Raw genomic sequence first — 22,141 nt, 5'->3', positions numbered from 1 at the left:
GGAGGGCACAATACAAAATGAAAATTAAAAAAGTCCACTTACTGAGTATTTCACATACTATATTCTCCTCAGCCCCCACCTTACCAACTGTGGTCTCCAGTGACACACTTTTTTTTTTTTTTGGTCAAGTTATCACAGTCAGGATACTTCCCATTTCAGACTCTAACCTTTATTTTCCATTATTATTAATACTTGATGAAAAGGCAACAAGAATGTATATTGCACTACATAAGAATTTAAAAGGCAATGCAGTGGAAAGCTGTTAATGGTTAAATGCATCATTATGTCCAGTAACATTACACAATTAACAAATTTAATCATTTAACACTCTAACAATGCAAACTTCCATTAAATGTGTGATTTCATATATGAAATAATTATTCATTTATCAATAGGAGATGACTCTACTTCAGTTCAAAAGTAAAAAATACAATTAGATGCAGCAGGGCAGAACAAATTTCTGGTAGTAAGACAGACGTGCTGGAGCTGTGTGTGCAGTGATTCTGTGAGGCCTCACAGTGAAACTCATAATTCTCACAGGACAATGCCTCTAAATATCTCGGGTCATTAGCAAAATTACACAGCTAATGAAGGGCAAATTAATGGAGCTCTGGAACATTTTATAAGCCTGTAAGAACAGCTACTTGTTATACATCACCAAGAAATAATTGCAGCAGAGTCAATCCCACGAACTCATTAAGTTTTAACAATAGGAGTCGGGCAGGCTGCTCCCGAAGGAGAATCCTCTCTGACCGCACTGATCCGCCCCAGGGAGGAGATCCCAAGGGGGTTAGGAAGAGGATAAACTACAGACCAGCTCTGGGCTAGCAGTTCCTACCTCCCAGGGCAGGAACTGCAGAAACCCGAGCTGCCTGCCTTGGGGTAAACCCCATCTGGAGCCTGTCAGGCAACTCCGCACAAATACTGAGCAAGGTCTCAAAAAATCAATCATGTTCTTCTGAAATCACACAGGAGGAATAACGGGGGGATGACACCAACGCAAGGAGAAATAACTGGAGATATTTGTGAGGCTTTGACACATTCCCCACCAGGTCAGTGCTGGCAGGGCTGTTGCAGCAAAGCTCCACCACCACAGACCATCCTGCAGGAAACTCAAATGTGGTGCCCACTGCTTTCAAACATGAGTCTGACAGCAGACAGTCCCGAGCCAGAGGCACTCAGAATAAGAGACTTCAGTGGAAGGAGTAGCACATCTTAAAGCAAATTAAAATGAGTTTTTGCAATAGCAGGAACTGAGAGTTGCTGCTCTCAAATTGGCCCCAAAATGAGTGCTTTCAGTGTCACATCACAGAGCTACATACAAGCTGAAAGGACAAAGATGCTGAAGGCATAACTGCCATGAAAAGGTTTTCACAGTTTACATGGTTTTGCTGGACCTCCCAAGCACCACCCTCAGTCTGCTTCACTACAGATAATTCTAGGGGGGGTTCAGATTTCCACACAGTTCTTGCTGGGATGGGGCAATCACCACTGAAGTGGGAATTTTTATGATTTTAAATTCATTTAAGCAGCTAAAAGAGCAGATCATCACCTGAAAGACTCTACTCTAAGCACATTGTAGAGACCTGTAAAAGCAGAGTTCAATGCCCTGATGCACTGCCAGAATCTTGAAAGAAGATCCACAAAATATAATCCACTAAGATCCACCCAAAATATGTTTGGATTATAGATGTACTGAACAATAAGTATAACTGCCAAATTCAAACTTTATACAATATTAGGCTTTCTCATTACTCCAACATCCAAGCTCCATCATTCCTATCCCTACAAATATCCAGTCAAGGCACCCTCACTAAGAAAGAAAAATGTATTCTAAAGTATTTTTAAGTGATTTCTTCAAGACTATTTCACATGTGGCCCCTACAAAAATATTTTCATGAGTACCTATTAAACCTATTGGTTCTCTCTTAAAAAAAATATGAGTTTTTACCATTTCCAAAAACCAAAAGCAGGAGCCAATGCAAGTAACAACAGACTCTGGCAAACACAAGTGTCTTAGGGACGCTTAATGTTTTGCTCCTGAAGAAATACAGACTGTCAGGACAAACCATTAAAGTGATCATTAAAGCTGATCCAATTTTCCCCTAACTTTGAGATGCAGTAATGTTTCTGAATGGAAAAAAAGGAAACAATAATTAACTTATATCATTGAATCTAGTGGGAGGTTGGAACAAACTGTTGGCTTGCACTCTCAGCTCCCAGACCCAATCCTTACAGACACTGGAAAAAGTATACTTCATGTTCACTGCCTTGTGAAAGTGCAGTGAAACTGCAGTAGGCTGTCAATAACTTTGAAAAAAAAAAATCAGGTTAAATGAAAAAATGTGGATGTTCTCAGGGAGAAACATATAATTTCCCAAGCATTGTTCTGGGAAAACTGTGAAAAGCTCAGAGAAAAGAATGAAAAAAATTCTTAACTTTCTGCACCTGGTATTTTGAACAGTTGTTTTCTTATAAGATGTTTACCAAAAGGTGTCTTCTTAATAAGACAATGATGTAAAATATGTTAATTAAATGACCAATCATCACCTGTGTTGGAACAGTGTGTAAAACAAGGAGCTCTAATAAACTCAGGGCTTTTTGCCTTCTGATAATCTTGGAGTCTCTGTCGCCTTTCTATTCTGTTCCTGACTCAACAGTGACAAAAAAAGGTCTTAAATCTTCAGGAAAAATAAGAACTTCTCACAGGACAAATATATAATGTAGCATGAATGTCAGATACAGCACTGCCCAGCTAGATTAGACCTTAAGGTTTCAGAGGCGTTGTTGGAATCCTCTGAAGAAAATGTAAGAAATTTCAACTGGAAGATGAGGAATCTTTTGCTTTCACTGAATCACATATATCTATCAAAATCCCAGGACTATAGCTTAACAGCCTTCTGGAAAAAATTAACACCACAATAGTGACTGCATTCCACAATCCACATCAAGGGTTGCTCTCCAGAGCTCCCAATTTCTACAGCTCCCTGGGCAACAAGTTTCATAGGCTAACTCAATACCATGTTGTCTTTGCTAATTTCATTAAAGCTCCTTATTGAGTTCATACCAAACTGCCACCTCCTGCTCTCAGCACTCCCAAATCTCATGCAGTTTTTAAACTTCAGACATTGCATAACTTCATCTTAAACATCTAATGACCTGTAAAAGGACTCCTCTAAAAAACAGCCCTTTATGACTAAGAAAAGGCTCCATAGGACCATAAAACAGGAACCATGGAAAATAATGATTCATTTTTCAGCTTCCAGGAACATTGCTGGTTTCCATGCAGCCAACAGAGGACTCATAGATGCTGCTTTGCTAAATTCCTGACTGACTGGAGTCAAATATATCACCCTGGGCAAAGGTGGACTCTGGCAGCATGGCTGGATGCCTTTGCCTGACACACCATCGTTTCCAACTGCAACCTGCCGGGGTTTCTGCCAGCCCACTCCCTGCACATTGTGCTGTACATTATTAGCAGCAATGGAAAAGAATGTCCTTCACACACCATGACAAAGGGTTACAGAGAATGAGCCAGCAATTTTCTTGCTGGGCCAGTATCAGTACATCTCCATTCATTTTGGGCTCTCAGCATCCATGGAGAGTGCAAGATCTACTGCTCATGTACTGTGCTAAGGAGGTCAATGCCTGCTGAGCAGGTTTTATGCTCTCTCTACAAAACATACATCAGATTTGTAATTCCTAGTGCATTTCTCTTGGTCCCATTACGTGCTGACTTCTTTTGTTCCTCACATAGAGTATAGAACACAACAGATAAATGTTGGCCAGAAGTCCACGAGCTATTCCCAAGATTTGCCATATTATCTATTGTATAGAGCACCCTGTCACCTCAGAGGATACCTTGGTGAATGAAGGCATTACATGGAGCTAAGTTTAGGCTCAGTCCTTGCATGTGGAAAGCTTTCCAAATTCCTGGAGCAACCAGAGCCTAAGTGACCACTCAAGTTATTAACCTGAACCAGGTTCTTTAAAAAGCCTGTACATTTCTGCCTGTTTCCTTTTATGCTGTATTCTAGCAATCTTTCCAGTACAAGGACTGTTTCCTACCACATGTTCTCTGACAGAGGTAATTCACATGGTACAACTTAAAACATCAGCCTTGAAGAAAGAAGTTCAGTGCCTGGTCTCTATATAACGGATGAAGGACAGCAAGCTGCTCCAGGGGGAAATTTGGTTTTGACCAGGAAATGGTTACTTTATCTCTGACTCCACATATCACATTTCTTCAAATGAAGAGTCAGATTTTCAGTGAGACTCAATTACAAATTGAAATTTGCTTTTTTATTAATAAGGACAGTGCAAGATTAAGTTAAATTAGCTGGTTTGTTGAATACTTATGCTATCCAATTAAATTTTTTTTTAGAAATATATTAAGAGAAGATCACAATCAAAGCTGAATTAATTTCAAAGATGAATGCTACTTTTTATGCATCGAGTATGAATCTATTAGTAGCTCCTGTGAAATCAACTGGGCTTCTTGTAAGGTACAGCAATACTTTGCAGAAGAGGGTAAAGGACAGCTGGATACCTTGAAACTCACTACATATTTGTGAAGAGTATTTTATGCTGCTCTTCAGTTAAGTTAAATTATTTATACAATTACTAAAAGACTCAATGGGATTTTTTTTTATCCCCTACCTACAGGACATTGAGGAACCTTCCAATATGTCCAAAAGTAAATATAAAAACCAGGTTTATCAATAAAAGCCCAACCCAACCACTGATTGTGCATGCTGTTTGTTACACACGCTGATGTCTCAGCAGTGTTTCCTTTAGCCAGAATGCAGCAGCTACTGCAAACACAATTAGCAAACTCAAATTAATTTTACTGCGCAATAAAAATCTCCCAAAGCAGCTGAGGTCAAAAACAGCTCTCAAAAGCCCCTGGAGTACCTCAGCTATAAGTGCTGCAAGGTCTCTGTTCCAGAACACCTTCTCTGACAAGTGTCCCACTCCTCCCAATGTGCCTTACAAGGTTAACAGCTTCTTTATTTTGCCTGGTATTTTCAATCTCTGCAGCTGCCACTCCTAAAAAGAAGAAATAATGGGTGGAGCAGAATCCTGACCTGTCACATTCACATTTTCTGAAAATTCACTTTGCCCAGGATTTTTCTCCTGGGAAGCTGAGAAGCCTCAGAGAAAAGGAAAACAATTCTTATCTCATTTGCTTCTCCTGTGCGTGCTCATGTGGAATGTGTTTGGAGATTGTTTACCCACAGGTGATTGTTCCATTGCATTCTGCTGTGAGTTGTTTTCACTCTTTGGCCAGTCAGGGCCAGGCTGTGTCAGGGCTCTGGAGAGAGCCATGAGTTTCATTGTTATCTTTTTAGCATTCACTAAGTATCCTTTCTGCATTCTTTAGTACAGTTTAGTACAGTATTCTTTAATAAAATATAGTATCATAAAATAATAAATTAGCCTTCTGAGAACATGGAGCCAGATTCATCATTCCTTCCTTCCAATGTCGAGGCACCCCGCAAATACAATACTGCCCCAATATAAATCTGAAGTGAATTCAGAAAAGTTAGAACAAGACTGTGAAGCACAAACCTCCTTCCTGGTGGAGGCTGTATTCCCTTGGCTGAAGGAAGCCCAGGAGCACAGAAATGCCAAAGGCAGATGAGAAGCAGCTGCTACATTTCTAAATCTCTGCCCCTCCACACACAGCTCCCAGCACACAAGCAGATGCAACTGCCCCCCAGACTAGGCCTCCATGATCATTATGAAAGCTCTGGTCCAACAAGATGAAACTCTTCCCTCATCTATTTTTCACTATATCATGATCTTCAAAGGCATTTTAAAATCCACCCAGAGCTTGCAGCAGCCTTATGTAAAGAAAGAATGGTTGGAAAAACCCCAAAACTGCCACAAATACTAAAAAGAACAAAAGAATATAATGAGCTGAAGTGACTCAGACCCCCAGAAGGTTTATTTCAAGGCTGCCAGTACAACTGGAAAACCCAGATTTAGGAAGGATATACCCATACACACATATCTCTGTATCAGAAGCTATTCTGACCTGAACATAGAAGTTGTATTCACTACCTAAGCTCCCACCTCTGTCCTACCCATCCCTTCCCATGAAGAACACCTTTCACATAGGAGAACCAAGCTTTCAGAGGAAAAACCCAAACAAATAAACCCACATCCAGTGTCAAGGCCTGAAATCATGCAGCAAGCCTCAATTCGTGCCCATTAGGTAAACTCTGGTTGCAGGGACTGTTTCCCTGGTTGAAGAGCAAGGCAGGATGAGCTCGTACTGGGTTATGCACATCACACTCACTCTGTGGACCACAATCTGCACAGACAAGACCCAGAGCAGGAACTGGGCTTTTGATAAAAATTGTATTATGGAGACACAGAGAACAAAGCTGTTTCCGAGACAGTGAGCTATAAGAGGCTGTTTTTTCCAGTCCTGTCACACAATACACATCTGTCTGTCTTGTACTGTGTGATACTTTCTATTTCCAAAACATTTTTGTCTGGTCTATAAAAATCATCAAGGCAGGACATGATCTAAAATGCATGTCACTCTTCCTCCCTGTGCCCCAGGTAACCACGTAACCTTGGAGCTTGCAATGCTTGTTATCACACAGTTAACCCCACTGGCAGGGCTCTGACTTGAGATAAGTAGTCATAATGTGCTCTTCTGATGTACAGGCTGTTCTGAATGGTCAGCAGAATGCTGTGCTGATATACAGCTTTTCCAGAATGGCACTAGGCATCAAAATGCTGGTTCAGGAAATCTGAGCACGAGTTCAATTTTAGAAAGCAGCTCTAAAAACAGTGCCTCCTTACACAACACGTCTGTCAGTGAGTTCCAGAGTTATTTTTTTGACAAGGATAAACTGGGGGGCCTGTCTTCTGCTCCTGTCAGTGCTGTGAAAAGCTTCGGGAGAGAGTCAAATGTCACCTTCTGCCAAACAGTTTGCAAATGTGTAGTTCTGTCACAGAAGATATTAAGGGAATCACCCAGGATATCACAACAACTTAGTAAGCCATCTGGGAAAAAATTTAACTCCCTGAGATGTGGCAACAGCTTTCTGCAGAGTAGCTGTGCTGTCACCATGGAATAGGTGTGGTGCTTCCACAGGGGAGGCAGCTCCTCTGCTGAACACTACCACCAGATTGTAGCAGCCCCAGCCACACCATGTCCTGCCCCTTGCTTGGGCTGCTTGGCTCCTCAAAAGTTGCTCTGCTTCATTCAGCAGTGATCAGACCTGGACTCAGCAGCCTGTACCTTGCTGCAGAATCACTGAGCTGTACAGGAACTACCGCAGCAAGGAGCCCCAATAGGAGCCTCTCTTATGCAAGTCAGCCCAGTCAGAAAGGTGAGAAAAGTCAGAAAACTGTCCACCCCAGGCACACCATGAGGTGCAGCAGACAGGACTCAGCCAAAAATGTTGTGTTGTGATTGTAAATTCAGGTGTTTTAATCAGAATTGGTGTTTACTGTGGCATCACTGCAGTGTTTCCTCTCTGGAATTGCTGAGGTTTTTAGCTCATGGCTTGAGTTCCTACATCTGGGGAAGCAGAAACCATTTGGCTGATATTTTGAAATTACTTTGGTATCTGAAGAGTGTTTGTATGTATCCACACCTCATATATATAGGAAAAGCAACATTTGGATGGAGTACTAAGCATCTGTTGTGCTTCAAATTCAATTAGCAACTCAACATCTTCATAAAACGCACCCAGGACTGTTCACAGTTAATGAGTATTTAATTTTATTCAAGGTGCACACTTGGAGTGTGTGAGGGCATGTGAATCCAGATCATACGTGGAGTTTGCTAATTGTACACTACTCATACTTCATTAAAAATCAGTGATTTTGGTATTTCCCTGTACTGTGCATCATGACTTTGGCATTTCTGAGATGTTCATTTTGGCAATTAGTGCTGGTTTTTTGATCATTTTTTCTGTATTTGAATTGGCACGTAGAACCAAGAGGAGTAAACAATCCCAACTATTTTAAACTATAGTTATGATTTGTTTTTTAAGATTGCATCAAAATCAGCTTAAACCTCCTTTATGCCAACACTGGAATAGCAAGTAAGAAAATAATTTCAATTTTTAAAAAGTGACTGTGAAGAATCTGCAAGTGTATTGTTTTGATTAACTGGTATTGAGCTGATGAGATTTTTATTAAAATTTATTCCTTATTTTAGGGAACAGATTTCTCCATGATGGGTGTTATTGTAAGTGCAATAGTGCTTTTGCTTTAGAAAATTGTCGGGTTTGCTGTCTTTCATCATCTGTGTGAAATACTAGCATAATTTGGTGTTAATCCACCTGGATTTTTTTCTTATTTTCTTGCTCTGTAAAAAAAGATGGAGCAACTGGAATGGTGATAAACATAGGAGAGGTGATGTGAGCTGGGAGCAGGGAGCTGGAGCAGGACAGGCAGGGCCCATGGGGTTGCTGGCTCCTCAGGGAGGTCCCTGGTGATAAAAAGTCTAGAGTAGTGGAGCTGTGCAGCCCTTCAGAGGGACCTGGACAAGAGGAAGAGATGGGCAGAGAGGAACCTTTGGAAATCCAACAAAGGCTGGGAAGGAAGAAGCCCAGGCAGCTGGGGTGACCTGTGGGAATCAGCTCAGTGGAGAAGGGCTGGGATGCTGGGGTGTATGAGGACATGGGTGGAATTTCAGAAATCAGGTGTCCTGTCTGAGACTGAATGCCTTGGAAAGCTGCAAAGACAGCCAGAACAGTTGCAGCTATAAAAGCCAACAGAGAACAGGCTTTTTGGTCTAAAGAATGAGTGTTAAAGGCAGGACAGGAAATAATGTGAATTAAGGAAAAGAGATGAACCTGGTGATTTGTAGGTATAAACCTACTCATCTAGGAAAAATCCTGTGTCACCCTTTCAGAGAGTTAGGGTTTGGACTCATCCTCTGCAGGACTAAGCAGGAAAACAGCTGAAGGTCCAGCAGATCCTTAATAAAATTTGCCCTCTGGGTATCAGAAATAAAACTCTGTTTTTTCAGTGTCTTGACTTTTTATGGATCTAGTCATCCTGGTGGAACTGTCCTGCCTCTTGTTGGATGCACTGAAACAAAGGCACCCTCTGCCTCATCATCCACACTAACAAGGATGGGCAAAAAGAGGGAGTTTCCTCAGAGAGAATGGGGCACCAGAGGCCTTCAGTGGCCTGGCCAAGACACATTAACCAAACCTAGAGTTTCTGATGATATTTATACAGCAAAAGGTTTCCCAACCCTTTACTGCTGCAGTGATGCTGTTTGCAGTGTCCTTCTTCCTCCCTGCCTTCCTTTCCCTGCTCTGTTTCTCTCACTGTGTCTCTCTTTACCGAGGGCACCTCCCAGACAAAGATGCTCCCCTGTTTTCTTTTGTATTTTTTTAGGTCCAGGACCTAAACCAGACCTGGATGAAGTTAGAAAGGCTGGCAGTGAAATGTCACTGTCAGAGCTTGCTCTGCTTTGCTTTCAGCCGCTTCAGAGCTTTGCCTTCAAGGGCAGGAACATCTTTTTTTGGAATTCCAGCCCCTTGCAGTGTGTGCCATGGATCCCACAGGGCAGTTCCCAGCCTGCCAGGGTGGTACTCCTGTCATGCCACCAAGGAAGCTCTGCAGGGGCAGAAGACAAGCTGCAGCAGCTGGGTGGGCTCCCAGAGCAGACAGAAAAGTTGCTTTCCTGCAGTCTCCCTCTGGAAGCAGAGGGAAACAGGAAAGTTAAGGGCATCCCTGACAGAATCCTGGAAGTCCTGAAATAACTCTTCCCTGTGAGGACACTGAAATCCTGGCACAGGTTTCTCAGAGAAGGATAGTTAATAAAGTTTCAGCATTCTTAATTTCTGTCCCCTTCCTTTTTTCCTGAGCTCCAGTTTGGTCTTCAGAGTGCCACCTTCTCACCTGATTGCTATTTCTGTTCTGCTTTCTCTCCTGCCTTCCTTTGTCTGCCCTTTTCCCCTCCAAGTGTCTCTTGGAGACAGGTCCCAAGACAAGGTCCCAGCCAAAGATGCTCCCCTGATTTTTGTTCCCAGTCCAGGAGCTAAACCAACCTGGGATGGAATTATGGAGGCTGGCAGTGAAATGTCATTGTAAGAGCTTTGCTGTAGGAAAAAGGGAAGGGAAGGGAAGGGAAGGGAAGGGAAGGGAAGGGAAGGGAAGGGAAGGGAAGGGAAGGGAAGGGAAGGGAAGGGAAGGGAAGGGAAGGGAAGGGAAGGGACAGAATCCTGGAATGCTTGAGGCTGGAAGGAACCCTTCCCATGGGTTAGGATGCCATGAGGGAGAGACGCCTCTGCCCCAGTGAAGGTGCAAATGAGACCACAGGAGGACACCAAAGTGATTTCATTGGACATGGATTTTATTGAAGAAGGAATGAGAGGGAGAGGGGCTGGGCGCAGCGGTGCCTTTGGGTGCTGGGGACAGGCAGAGCAGCCGTGGCAGCCCAGGCTGTGGGGCCATGGCCAGGCCAGGCCGCCCCTGTGGCTCCCTGGGCCCGCGCAGGCCCGGCCCGGCCGCCATCTGCAGGCCCGGCCTGGGCTGCTCCTTAGCAGTAAAGTCACTTATTTATTCACTTTGTTAAATGAATTTAGTGCATGACTATTTAGTGCATGACTCCCGCTGCATTACCACGCTTTTAGTTATTTGTTGCCAAGATATTGCAATTTCATTACAATAAAAAAGAAATAAAACCGACAGGAATTAGTTAAAAGCTACAACTGGCTTAGAAAGGGAATCTCACCAGACAATGTAGGTATCAGAAAGCATTTAGATGTTTTCAAGTAGGCTTTTATCCTTTTAACTTCTTACATCTTTCTGCATCCCATTGTTAATTCAGCAACTCACACTGAGAGGCTGCTGTTTACAATTACAATTTATTTTATTAACATATTAAATGAAATGTCTGAAATAAGCTTCTAAATTAGTTTCAATAGAGTAGTTTTTATGTTATCAATAAATTTCAGCATATTCCATAGCACAAAATTTGCTTGCTATTTTGGCTATTATCCCTGAGATAATTTGCAGAAGATACAGAGGTGACTTGATTAAACATGTTCAAATGGCTAAGATTTATTTGCACTTTATTTCGTTAAAGAAAATAGCTGTTAGCTATTGATTAGCATATCTACTACATGCTTTTGTTTGATTCAAAGATCATCCTTTTTCTAAAGCTATTTGCTTTTGGCATCAAAGCACAAATCCAACAGAGTAACTTAAATTCCAATCATAGCACAGATGAACTACAATACTGTCCTTGCAGCTGTAAGTTTGCAACATCCAGCAGAAATATGAAAGTAAAAAAACAATTACTCCTTCCAACAGAATGGGGAATGCAAAAGGTCTGCTGAGAAAGAACACAAGCTGGGAAACCCCTGAAAGAGCTCAGTCAAATGGCTTCTGAAAGGTTTCCTCCTCTGTAAGAATTTACAGACACCTCTGGGAACAAATTTTCTAGAGGTGGATCGTCGTTCAGGCATGAAAAAACTCTTCATTTCCACAGTTACATAGGAGCAGTCTATGGAGAGAAGGGAAGCCAGATCAGATGAAGTTCTGATGCCAGACCCTTGGCAGAGGCAGGATACCAGTTCAGAAGCAGGTCTGTGGAGAGTTAATTCACCCCAAATCCTCACAAAAATCCCTGTCTGTCACCCTCACAAGAGGGCCCTTATTCCTACAGCTTTCTATCTCTAATCCCATTTACTTCACCTCCAACACAGAGGGTAAAACTGCTTGTGAACAAACTGAGGATGTGCAGCTCCAGACCTCTCTCACAAGTTCCATCAATGGTACAAACCTGCATTGATCTCTGAACAAAGCACTGCAGGGATATCAAGAGTTGTTCAACAGAACAGGCAGCCACAACACCCACAGCATCTGGAATCAAATCTCACATGCCAGAATTCCCAGCTCAGTCTTCACATCCAGGTGAGGAAGTGTCCGTAGGGTTGGGACAGACAGTGAGCTCCCCTTTTCATATACTATCATTAAATGGAAGGAGTTAGACCAGGGTTTGACCAGGCCAGGAGTCATGGCTGTTGCAGTAAGGTAGAAAAATTATAAAGAAAAGCCTTATAAGATCAGGCCTGCTGTGGCTGACCTGTCATTTCTTCTAAGTCAAGCTAGCCCTTTGCAAGTTCCCATGTGAAAGCAATCCTGGTGTGAGCAGTTCATTAACATAACAGTCTGTTTTTCCTGGGGGGGAAAAAAAAAAAAAACAAACCAAAAAAACAAAAACAAAAACAAAAAAAAAAACAAACAAACAAACAAAAAAAACTTGCACGTGTACAAACTGGTTTTGCACTTTTAGATCCTGGAATGCTTGAGGCTGGAAGGAACCCTTCCCATGGGTTAGGATGCCATGAGGGAGAGACGCCTCTGCCCCAGTGAAGGTGCATATGAGACCACAGGAGGACGATCAGGCCTGCTGTGGCTGACCTGTCATTTCTTCTAAGTCAAGCTAGCCCTTTGCAAGTTCCCATGTGAAAGCAATCCTGGTGTGAGCAGTTCATTAACATAACAGTCTGTTTTTCCTGGGGGGGAAAAAAAAAAAAAACAAACCAAAAAAACAAAAACAAAAACAAAAAAAAAAACAAACAAACAAACAAAAAAAACTTGCACGTGTACAAACTGGTTTTGCACTTTTAGATAGAAAAATAAAAACTATCTCTTACAAACAACTGTCCCTGCATGTATACACTGAGAGTTTGAGTGACCAATCAATACAGGATAACAACTAATTACTGACCAATAAAGTAATTGGCAAGAAAATTACTGACCAATTGGAGTCCCACACGAGGCCTGTAACACTGTATAAAAAGGAGTGATGTGAATAAAGAACAGCCTTTTTCCACCATGAAGAAAATGGAGTCCTGTGTGATTTATTCCCATATAACCAGCTATGTGCAATACACAATTCAGGTGACCTGGGAGCTACTCGAAGGTCACTAGATTGTTTCGGCTGCTGCATGGCCAGGAAGTGAGGATAACAGCATGCAGCTGGGAGGCAGCAGTACCTAGCAGGCTGAGGGCTAAACTGGGGGGCTCGTGCAGGAATGCTGGCTGCTCACCCTGGCTTTCCCAATGGAGGGAAGCTTTTAACATGTCACTTCCTCTGGGTTGGAGACTAACAGCTTCCAAGCTACTGTATGCAATCTTCACAGTTCCTATGTGCTCTCCTTGCTATCTGTAATCTCTTTTCCACCTCAATTCCTTCCCTCTGTACATCTCAGTTACCTCCTCCCCATCAAGGAATAAACAGGACCAAGACAGCCTGTCCATACCACATCACTACTGATCCCCATTTTCACCCCAGACAGAGCTAAAGCCAAACCTTTTGGCCTGCACTGACCCTCTCCAATGTGCCATCAAAGAGAGATGAGAATGGTCTGCAGAAGGGAAGGAAGGAGCATGGGTTAAAATTCCCTGGTGAGGCCTTTGCAGCAAGCAGAGAGGCTGCAGGGGGTCAGAGGACCTGCAGGCTCCTTTCATGCTGCTGCATCTTTATGCTTGTGAGCCACTTCCACAAACCATCTACATCAGGACAGTATTTTGTACAAAGGCCTCAGCCCAAAGAAACGAAGGGTTTAATGCAGCCTGAATAATAGCAGTCAAAAAGAGTTTCAGGATGTATGTATTACAAAACTGTTATTTTTATAGACCCTAATGAATACACTCTGACTGCAGCTTTTTCTTGGTGCCCAATAATTTGCTAGAATGGTTAAGAGCCAGCAAATAGTGTCCAAAATTCCCATCAACATCAGCATGAGTAGGGACCCAGTCCACTGCTGGACCATCTCCTTGGTAAAACCATAACATCACAAAGCACATCAAACCTGATTCACACCTAGTGACAATGCTGCCAACTCTAACCCAAAACGTGATTATAAAATAATTTCCTCCATAGTAATTAATATGGTAGAACTGGTGAGGAAGTGATCAAACCCCTCCACACCAGAGGGAAAGTAAATCTTCTGCCCAGACTTAACCATCCCATGGAATAATGCACACAGTTTACCAAAGAATCAGACTGAGCTGGTATTTTCACAGATAATTTCACAGCAATAAGAAAATCACATTGATTAGAGCCTTATACCATTTTCTAGACAATAATATTCACATTTGCTTAATACCAACTGTGCTACTTAATTGTCAGGGAGCATAATTTTCTACAGCTAAACTGTAACAACCACAAGGCATCCGCAGCATCCAACAACCTGGCAGCACCTTCTGCTGCTCACTGATGGTGGAAACAGGGCCAGGCTACTCACACCATCTGCTGCAGAGGGGAGCCAGGCACTGGGGACTGCTGGGTGAAAGCCCCATTAGACAGAGGATGTGCAATTCAGATGGAAGTAAATAAATTGAAAAATAATCAGAGTGGAAAATAGAAGTCAAGGGAAATCTTCCCTCCAAATTCAAGATCTTTCAAGTCCCACAGAACAATCCCTGCGTTATTAACAAAGCATTATTTTTAGGCACTCGTGGTCATTTTTACTCTGTTAGAAGTTGCCAGCAATTGTTGCCAACACTGAGAAAACCAGCTTTGACTAGAGCTGACTGTAAATTCAGAAGTGGTTTTGGTTTCACATCAGATTAAAACCAAAGTAATAAGAAGCCCAGAAAAGCAAATAGCCTGAAACCTTGGATTTTCAGTCATACTGGAACCTCAGCTTGCACTATTATGCAGAGGACACCTAAGTCAGTAGTTGCTCTCTCCATCTCTTCTGTTATCCCCTGCTTTTATCCTGAGCAACTTTCCTGTGAAGGTTAGCCCAGTGCTAACTCGCCTTTCCCTAATGTAAGGGGTAAAGCCCTTGTTTTCCACGGGGCCAGCAAAGTCAAGCTTCACCATGCCCAGCAGCAGCAAAATTCTACTGCTCGACATCAAAAAGTAAATTCAGAGCCACTTTACCACAGCTGGTGCTCAGAAAGCTTCATCTCCTACAGCCAGACCTTGGGACAGTGGGACAGGTTGGAGCTTGCCCATGAACTGAACGGGACCTTCTCCAGCAGCATCATCTGCTCATGCCCATGCAGTCTCTCTCAAGCCCTTCTAATCAGAATAAGATAACAGACATTTTAATTTGGGCCTAAGAAACTCAGATGCTGGCTTCATTTATAGTCTCTAGCAAATATATATAATGAAACTTAGTTGCTTGCCTGTCTTCCATGCCAACTCTCAGCACAGAATTAATGTTTTGATGGAATAATAAACCTCTCGAAATCTGAGCTGATAATGGACAGTCACGTTAGATGCTTAAATTATAGCAGCATGAACAGCCTTGCAATAATCAACCCTGCAACTGCCAAAATGTTTTCATTGTTCATTAACTGGAACCTTTTTTGCATTGCTAATCCTAATGAGCTGCCATTCTCATTACCATTCCAAGCACTGTCTGTAGCACATCTCTAGATTTCTTTTCCACCCAAACATAGAATCTTATTCAACTAGCAGCCTGTTAATGCATTGAAAGCACAGAAATGGCTGCTTTAATGCAACTGTAATAAATCTACAGTGCAAGCACCTCGAGGGGAAAGTTCAGTTCAGTCTTCAAGAACTTCTACTCAAGTAGAAAAACAGAAGGTCTTTTATTGAAGAGACCATATAAGAGAGTTTAAGTTCTAAATCCAAAATCCATTGAAGTTAATGTGAATCTTTCCATTGATTTCTGTATACACTGAACTGTTTTAACTCCCTCCCTTCCTCTTCTCCTCCTCCCCAGGCATGAATAAGTGAATCCACTGCAGAGATAGTGAATTTTCTTTCAGGGAACACAACTGAAGTCTGTGTAGGGAAGGCTCAGTACTCTAATGTACTGAGTTACCAATGCCATTTCGTCTGCTCTGACTCCACAGTGGCAGAGGTCAAAGAGCTCAAAGCATCCAGCAATCCTTCTCAGTCCACAAGACAGGTCCTTTCTTTGCTAAATTTATATAAATTTTGCACAAAATTTAACCCAGTCTGAAAAGTTGCACTTCACTGTTCCATCTGCACCTTGTTTGCAAGAAGGAGCAGCCCAGAGCCACTGGCTTATGTAGCATCCATCTTCTGTGGAGGAAAATATGCAGAAAGCATTTTCTGTAGCAGCAGGCCCCAGTTCCAGATGTAAGCAGCTTATTCATTGAAGGAGAGCAGAAAATAGAGACTGTCACTTCACACTCAGTTGAGCATATTAAAAAAAAAGTCAGAACTTGTTAATGGTGGGCAGTTCACTCACATAACCATGAGAGAGGTTTTTTGAAGGAAAAGCCAGATGTGGAGCCTGGTTTATTTTCAGTGTGACCCTCTTGTTTTCAAGTGTAAGAGCCCCAAATCAGAGGATGTTAACAAAGTATTAGCCACCCTCTTCAAGCAATTTCAGCCTTGAACCACTGATTTGTTCCAGAGATACAGTTGTTTCCTTCAGCTGGGAAGCAGAGAATATATTTCTCTTCCCTTCTTAAAAGAGACCACATCTGCAGAGAATATCACATGTGAAGACACAGTATGAATTGTTCAAATGGAGCATTTTCTAGGTTGTTCTCATAACAAAAAATTTTGACATTAAAAGAACCCCAAATGGATGTAAGAGCTCTGAGTTCCCAAATGAAGCTGAAGCAAACACATAGATATAATACTGCAGTTTCTCTTCTTCAATATAAATTCATAACCAGCTAAATACTTATTCCACACTGACAAAGTATTTCCACACTGACAAAGGCTCAGAACACATTAATTAAAGAGGAGTTTTGTATTTGAAGACAGCTAAGCTGTCTTTCACTAAAGCCCACATAATTTAATTTATTCCATCTGACTACTTAAAGCAGCAAGCGATGTTTTACACAGGCACAGAATAATTTTTAGTTCTTGTTCTTACTTCTCTCATCTTCATGGATCAACTAAAATGTTTCTTTATGGTTTCCAATATACAATTCTTGAAGCAATGCACACAATTAGTATCATACATTCCCTTGAGACACTGCCCCTGGGAAACCAAACAGCAGGCCCTAGGGACAGAAGGGTGAAAGGCAGGTGTAGAATATATCTTTCCTAAAAAAAAAAATAAAAAATTAAAAACATTCTTTTTAGGCTGTGACACAAGCCACTAACTTATGAAATAGGTATTTTCAAGAAATCAGTGGGCTGAACTTAGACTCAGAAACCAAAACTTCAGTTACAAGAATTGTCACCTGAAAGCAGTTCAGGAAGAGCAACACTAAGGACTTCTCCCACACAGGTCGCCTTCAACCTGTGTAAACCTCTTGAGTGCCAAGACTCAAGATAAATCTTTCTTAAAGAGAATTGCACATCTAAGTTGGATAAAGAGAAAATAATTCCCATATGTAAGTCAGTATTACTAAACCAGAAGTCTCACAGAAAGTCCCATAAAAACTCACCCCAAATTCTCACCAAATCCCAGAGAATTGTATTAGACATTTTGGCACTGAAACTATTTCAAAATTCTAAAAACCTCATCCACCTATTTTAGTACTTCTCTAATATCATGGTTGAGGAAACAGCAGAAGATATTTTTCTAGAAAATTCTCTGTTGCTGCCAAGGTCCAAAGGACTGGTGGTGACCCAGCCTCTTACACTTTTGCAGCGTCCCAGCCTTTGTGCCACAATTTGAAGTTCCTTAGCGCAGACTCTATAACCTAAAATCTAAAAGATTTTCCCTCACCTCACTGTAAAACCTCAAAAAAGCAGCAAAGCTGGTTTTGAACTAGTCAGAAGGCAGACCCATGAGACGAGGCTAAAACTTGCATCAAAGAGAATTTTCAAGCAGCCTCAAAAGCACATGCAGAGAGTGGTTTATATCCTCTTCCCCAGAGATCTTTTAGCTTAAACAGGCTGACTAGGGTCTGACTTTGATTTGGCCAAGGCCAGACACACATTACCAGACACACATTAAACACAACTTTCAAGAATTAATGCTTATGAAATTCATTACTAGAATGTATGGAATTCTCCAAGGCCTCAAGATATTCTAAAGTATGGTTGGATTTCATACCAGCTTCCGTGCAGACACAACTAACTTTATTATGCAGCCTTGATAACAAGTTTGTAACAGGACTAATATAATCTTGACAGAACAACATTGCCAGAAGTCCGCTTAAAAATCCGAGACATAAGTTCAAAATGCTACCATATCCAGGCTGCACTACACTCCTGCAGCGTAGATTGAAATTTAAGTGAGGACATGTCCTGGGCTGTAAGATAAGAGTGTATTCTATTTGCTGTCTTTCAGAGCTGGGCAGTTCTCTGCTGTTCATGGGCAGTTTTCTTTGTATGTACTATTACATTTGTTTATTTTTTTAGTTTTCCTAGTAAAGAACTGTTATTCCTATTCCCATTTCTTTGCCTGAGAGTCTTTTAATTTCAAAATCATCATAATTCAAAGGGAGGGTGTTTAATTTTCCATTTCAGGGGAGGCTCCTGCCTTCCTTAAGCAGACACCTGTCTGTTCAAACCAAGACAGGACAAAACTCATCCTCAGCCATGCACTCATTAAGTGACAGTTGCCTCATAGAATGGCTTGGCATGGAAGGGACATTAAAGATCATCTTGTTCCAGCTGCCTGCTGTGGCTGAGGAAGAATCCCCTCCCCTGACCTGCTGGTCACATTTCTCTTGATGCACCCCAGGATGGCTTTCTGAGCTGCAGGGACACTCTGCTGGCTCGTGTCCAGCTTGTCACCCACCAACACCCTCATGTCCTTCTCCTCAGGGCTGCTCTCAGCCCATTCTCCACCCAGCTTGCAGACATGAGTGGGACTGTGTTTAAAAAATGTTGTCTTGGCCCCTTCAAACACTTGCTGGAAGTTAATGTCACAGCTGGACTCTGTGCTGGAGTACTTCTGTAATAGGATTGCCCTGACCCAGGTGCAGCACCTTGCACTTCCTGAGGTTTGCACAGGCCCACCTCTGCAGCCTGTCCAGCTTCCTCTGGATGCCATCCCTCCCCTCCACCATGTCAACTGCACCACATAGCTTTTCCTTTCTTTCCTTAAACCAGATTCTTAAATGGAAACTCAGAGAACTAAGAATACAATGCGTGCAGAACAGAAAATCTGTGGACATTTCACCTATCCTGTCAAGGGTAGACAAAGCCTGACCACACTGCCACAAAAAAAAAAAAAAAAAAAACAAAAAAAAAAAAAAAAAAAACCAAAAAAAAAAACTACTCAGTGAAGCAGATGGTTCCATCTCAGTGAAACTCAGCTGATTATAGGCTTGAATAAACTCTGTAATAACAGAGTTGTATGACAAGCTCAGGGTAGGCCAGGCAGAGACTACCTTGACCTTCACTAACCAGAATCCAATAGGCAATTATCCATCCTTTTCTGCTCATCCAAAGCAATCACTTAGGGAAGAGATGGGACAAGCACTGATGAGATATCTCTTACAACATTTGACCATCCAACTCCAGGAGAACACCTACAGAAGAGGGAGGAAAATGACTCCAAATTGAGACTAAGACAATGTGTTAAAATAGCATTATACCACCAAAAAAACCCAAAAAAAACATAGGTCTAAAGCCTTCTACTGGCTCCAAGATAAGTGAAATGCCTGACAGACGAAAGAGAGTTAAAAAGATTGCCTGATGTGCAGCAGGCTGAGAAGGAAAAAATCGAAACTGCTGTTTAACAGAAGTCAGACTGATTCCTGGGTGCTCCTGTGAAAGAAATCAGACCACTTCATCACCGTATTTTCTCCCCTTCCCTGCTATGTGCCAGCTACAAGATGCACTCAGAAAAAATACTTGGCATGAGAAAAGCTTTTAAAAATCAGTAATTTAAATTCCATATTAGAAGGCTATTTTTTTGTGTTTTACAGTATGAAATTCCATACATTTTAGAGTATAATGAACCCCAAGGTAACTAATGACTGTGGAAGGCGTCCTTTCTTGGACTTGACTTTGGCTCACATGGATGCTAGTGAGCTGCACAGAGCTTCAGGAGGATCCATAGATAAAATTTTTTCTACCTTACTTCAGGTAAAGAGAACAGCACCAAAAGGTACCACCAGTGCTTTCCCTGCTTTCCCAGGAGAGAGGATCCAGGCAGTAGCTGCTGGAACTCTGCACTCTGGGTTTCCCCAGGGCACCTACTGCACAGCAGGAAGCATTCTGAGTTGTTCATGTGTGTATCCATACTGCCCTTGCCTTTTTTACTTGGTTTGTATGAAACTGCTTGGAGCAACCTTTACATCCACTAAGATAACAGAGGCATCAATTTTCAACTCTTATTCTTATCCACAACCCTTGAAAGAGAGTGAGAAATTCAATATGTGTTACATATTTCTGTCTAAACCTGAAAAATCTGTAGATTACATTCCACTCAAGTACCACCAGGTATTATCAAATACAAATCACATGGAGCTCCATTTCCTTCATGGTGGAAAAAAAACCCCATTCTTTATTCACATAACTCCTTTTTATACAGTGTTACAGGCCTCTTGTGGGACTCCACTTGGTCAGTAGTTTTCTTTCCAATTACTTTATTGGTCAGTAAAAAGTTGTTATTCTGTATTGATTGGTCACTCAAACTCTTGGTATCTATGTACAGGGAAGTTGTTTGTGAAAGATAGTTTTCATTTTTCTACGTAATGGTGCAAAAACAATTTATATAGGTGCAAGTTGGGTTTTTTTACCCAGGAATAGATTGTTATGTTAATGAACTGCTCACACCAGGATTGCTGTCACATGGGAACTAAATGCTAGCTTTGCAAAATGCTAGTTTTGACAAAGCCAGCCATTGATTCCAGGAGAGCAGGCCTGATTTTATGAAGCCTTTCTCCATGATTTTTTCTACCTTACTGCAACAACCAGGAATGCTGCTTCCATATCAATGTACAGTTTTAGGTTGCCACAGTGCAAAGCCTGATGCTGGGGGAGCCACTCTCTAACCAGTCAGAAGCAGTACATGTAGCAGTACTGTCAGTGTTTGTCCTAAGTTTCCCGGAGATTTTTCCAAGTAATTTCCTCTCAAAAAGCCTGACATAAAAAATACCCTGCCAAGCAATTAATCCAGGTCCTGGATGGCCAGCTTTAAGCATGTAGCCAGCACAGGAAATGGATCCTTTCTGCACTTGAACCAGCTGTCAGAAGCGGGGAGCACTCCAGGATGCGCAGTCCCAGACGTTTGATTCAAACACCAACCTCACTGCTGTTAATCTGCTGTGTCTGGCTCTTGCACTTGGCTTCCTCAGATAAATATTTCAACTCCCAACCATATTGGAAACCCAGCCATTTTCTATGGCATAGCAGCACGAGCAAAACTGGCAATTACACTAATGCCCCTAATACAAACATAGCCCCTAAGATCTGCAGTTGAAAAGAACATTTTGTTTCCCATGTGAAGATGGTAAGCATATCATTAGACAATTTACTGCTATTGACAGATACTATATGTATTAATCTTCTGCTAAAAACACTGAAATGCACACTGAAAAAATAAAGGAGAAATCCTGCCAGCTCTTGAAACAGGTGTTTCATCCACATTATTTAGAAAATAATTCAGATCACAGTTGGAGAGTGAACACTAATTTGTGAATTTAAGCATAGATTTCCCTTGTCATTTTATTCAGCAAAATTGGAATTGTTATTAAATGTTCCAATGTTATTGGAACATTAACAGAGGGAAAGAAAAAAGAAATAAAAAAGAAACAATAATTTAAATAAAATCAGGACAGAGTGTGTAAAATGGGAATGCCTAAATGCAACACATGTTGTCAGCTTCTTTCTGACATATTTTGAGGTTTCTTCCTCAATAGTTCTTTAATTAGAAGGGGATGACCTCATTAAAAGGGTAAACTGGGGAGATGTGACTTTTTTCTAGATAAGTGAGCAGCGTAACTAAAACCTGCACACACTTTTTTTTTTTTTAATAAAGTTTATGAGCTCTCCTATCCCATACATAGAATTTCAAAGAAGAAACCAAGCACACAGTAAAACACAATCTGATACTTACTTAAGAGTATTGGCAAAGGATATCTTTGGTGTCTTCATAAGCACTCAGCATCCAGTGAGTTCACACAAATCTCTGCAGAAATACAGAAGCCAGAATCCAAAATATTTGCCTTCTATAAAACTTGAAAGCAAAACTCTCTCTTGTTTTTCACCATAGGAATGGCTTCTCAAGATGAAATCCTCACTCAAAAAGCAAGTAGCTGATGCAGA

Source organism: Pyrgilauda ruficollis, unplaced genomic scaffold (assembly GCF_017590135.1).
Source record: "Pyrgilauda ruficollis isolate IOZ18807 unplaced genomic scaffold, ASM1759013v1 scaffold79, whole genome shotgun sequence".
In the NCBI taxonomy this organism is placed as follows: domain Eukaryota; kingdom Metazoa; phylum Chordata; class Aves; order Passeriformes; family Passeridae; genus Pyrgilauda; species Pyrgilauda ruficollis.
The sequence above is the reverse complement of the archived record's forward strand: the minus strand, read 5'-3'. Positions refer to the sequence as shown.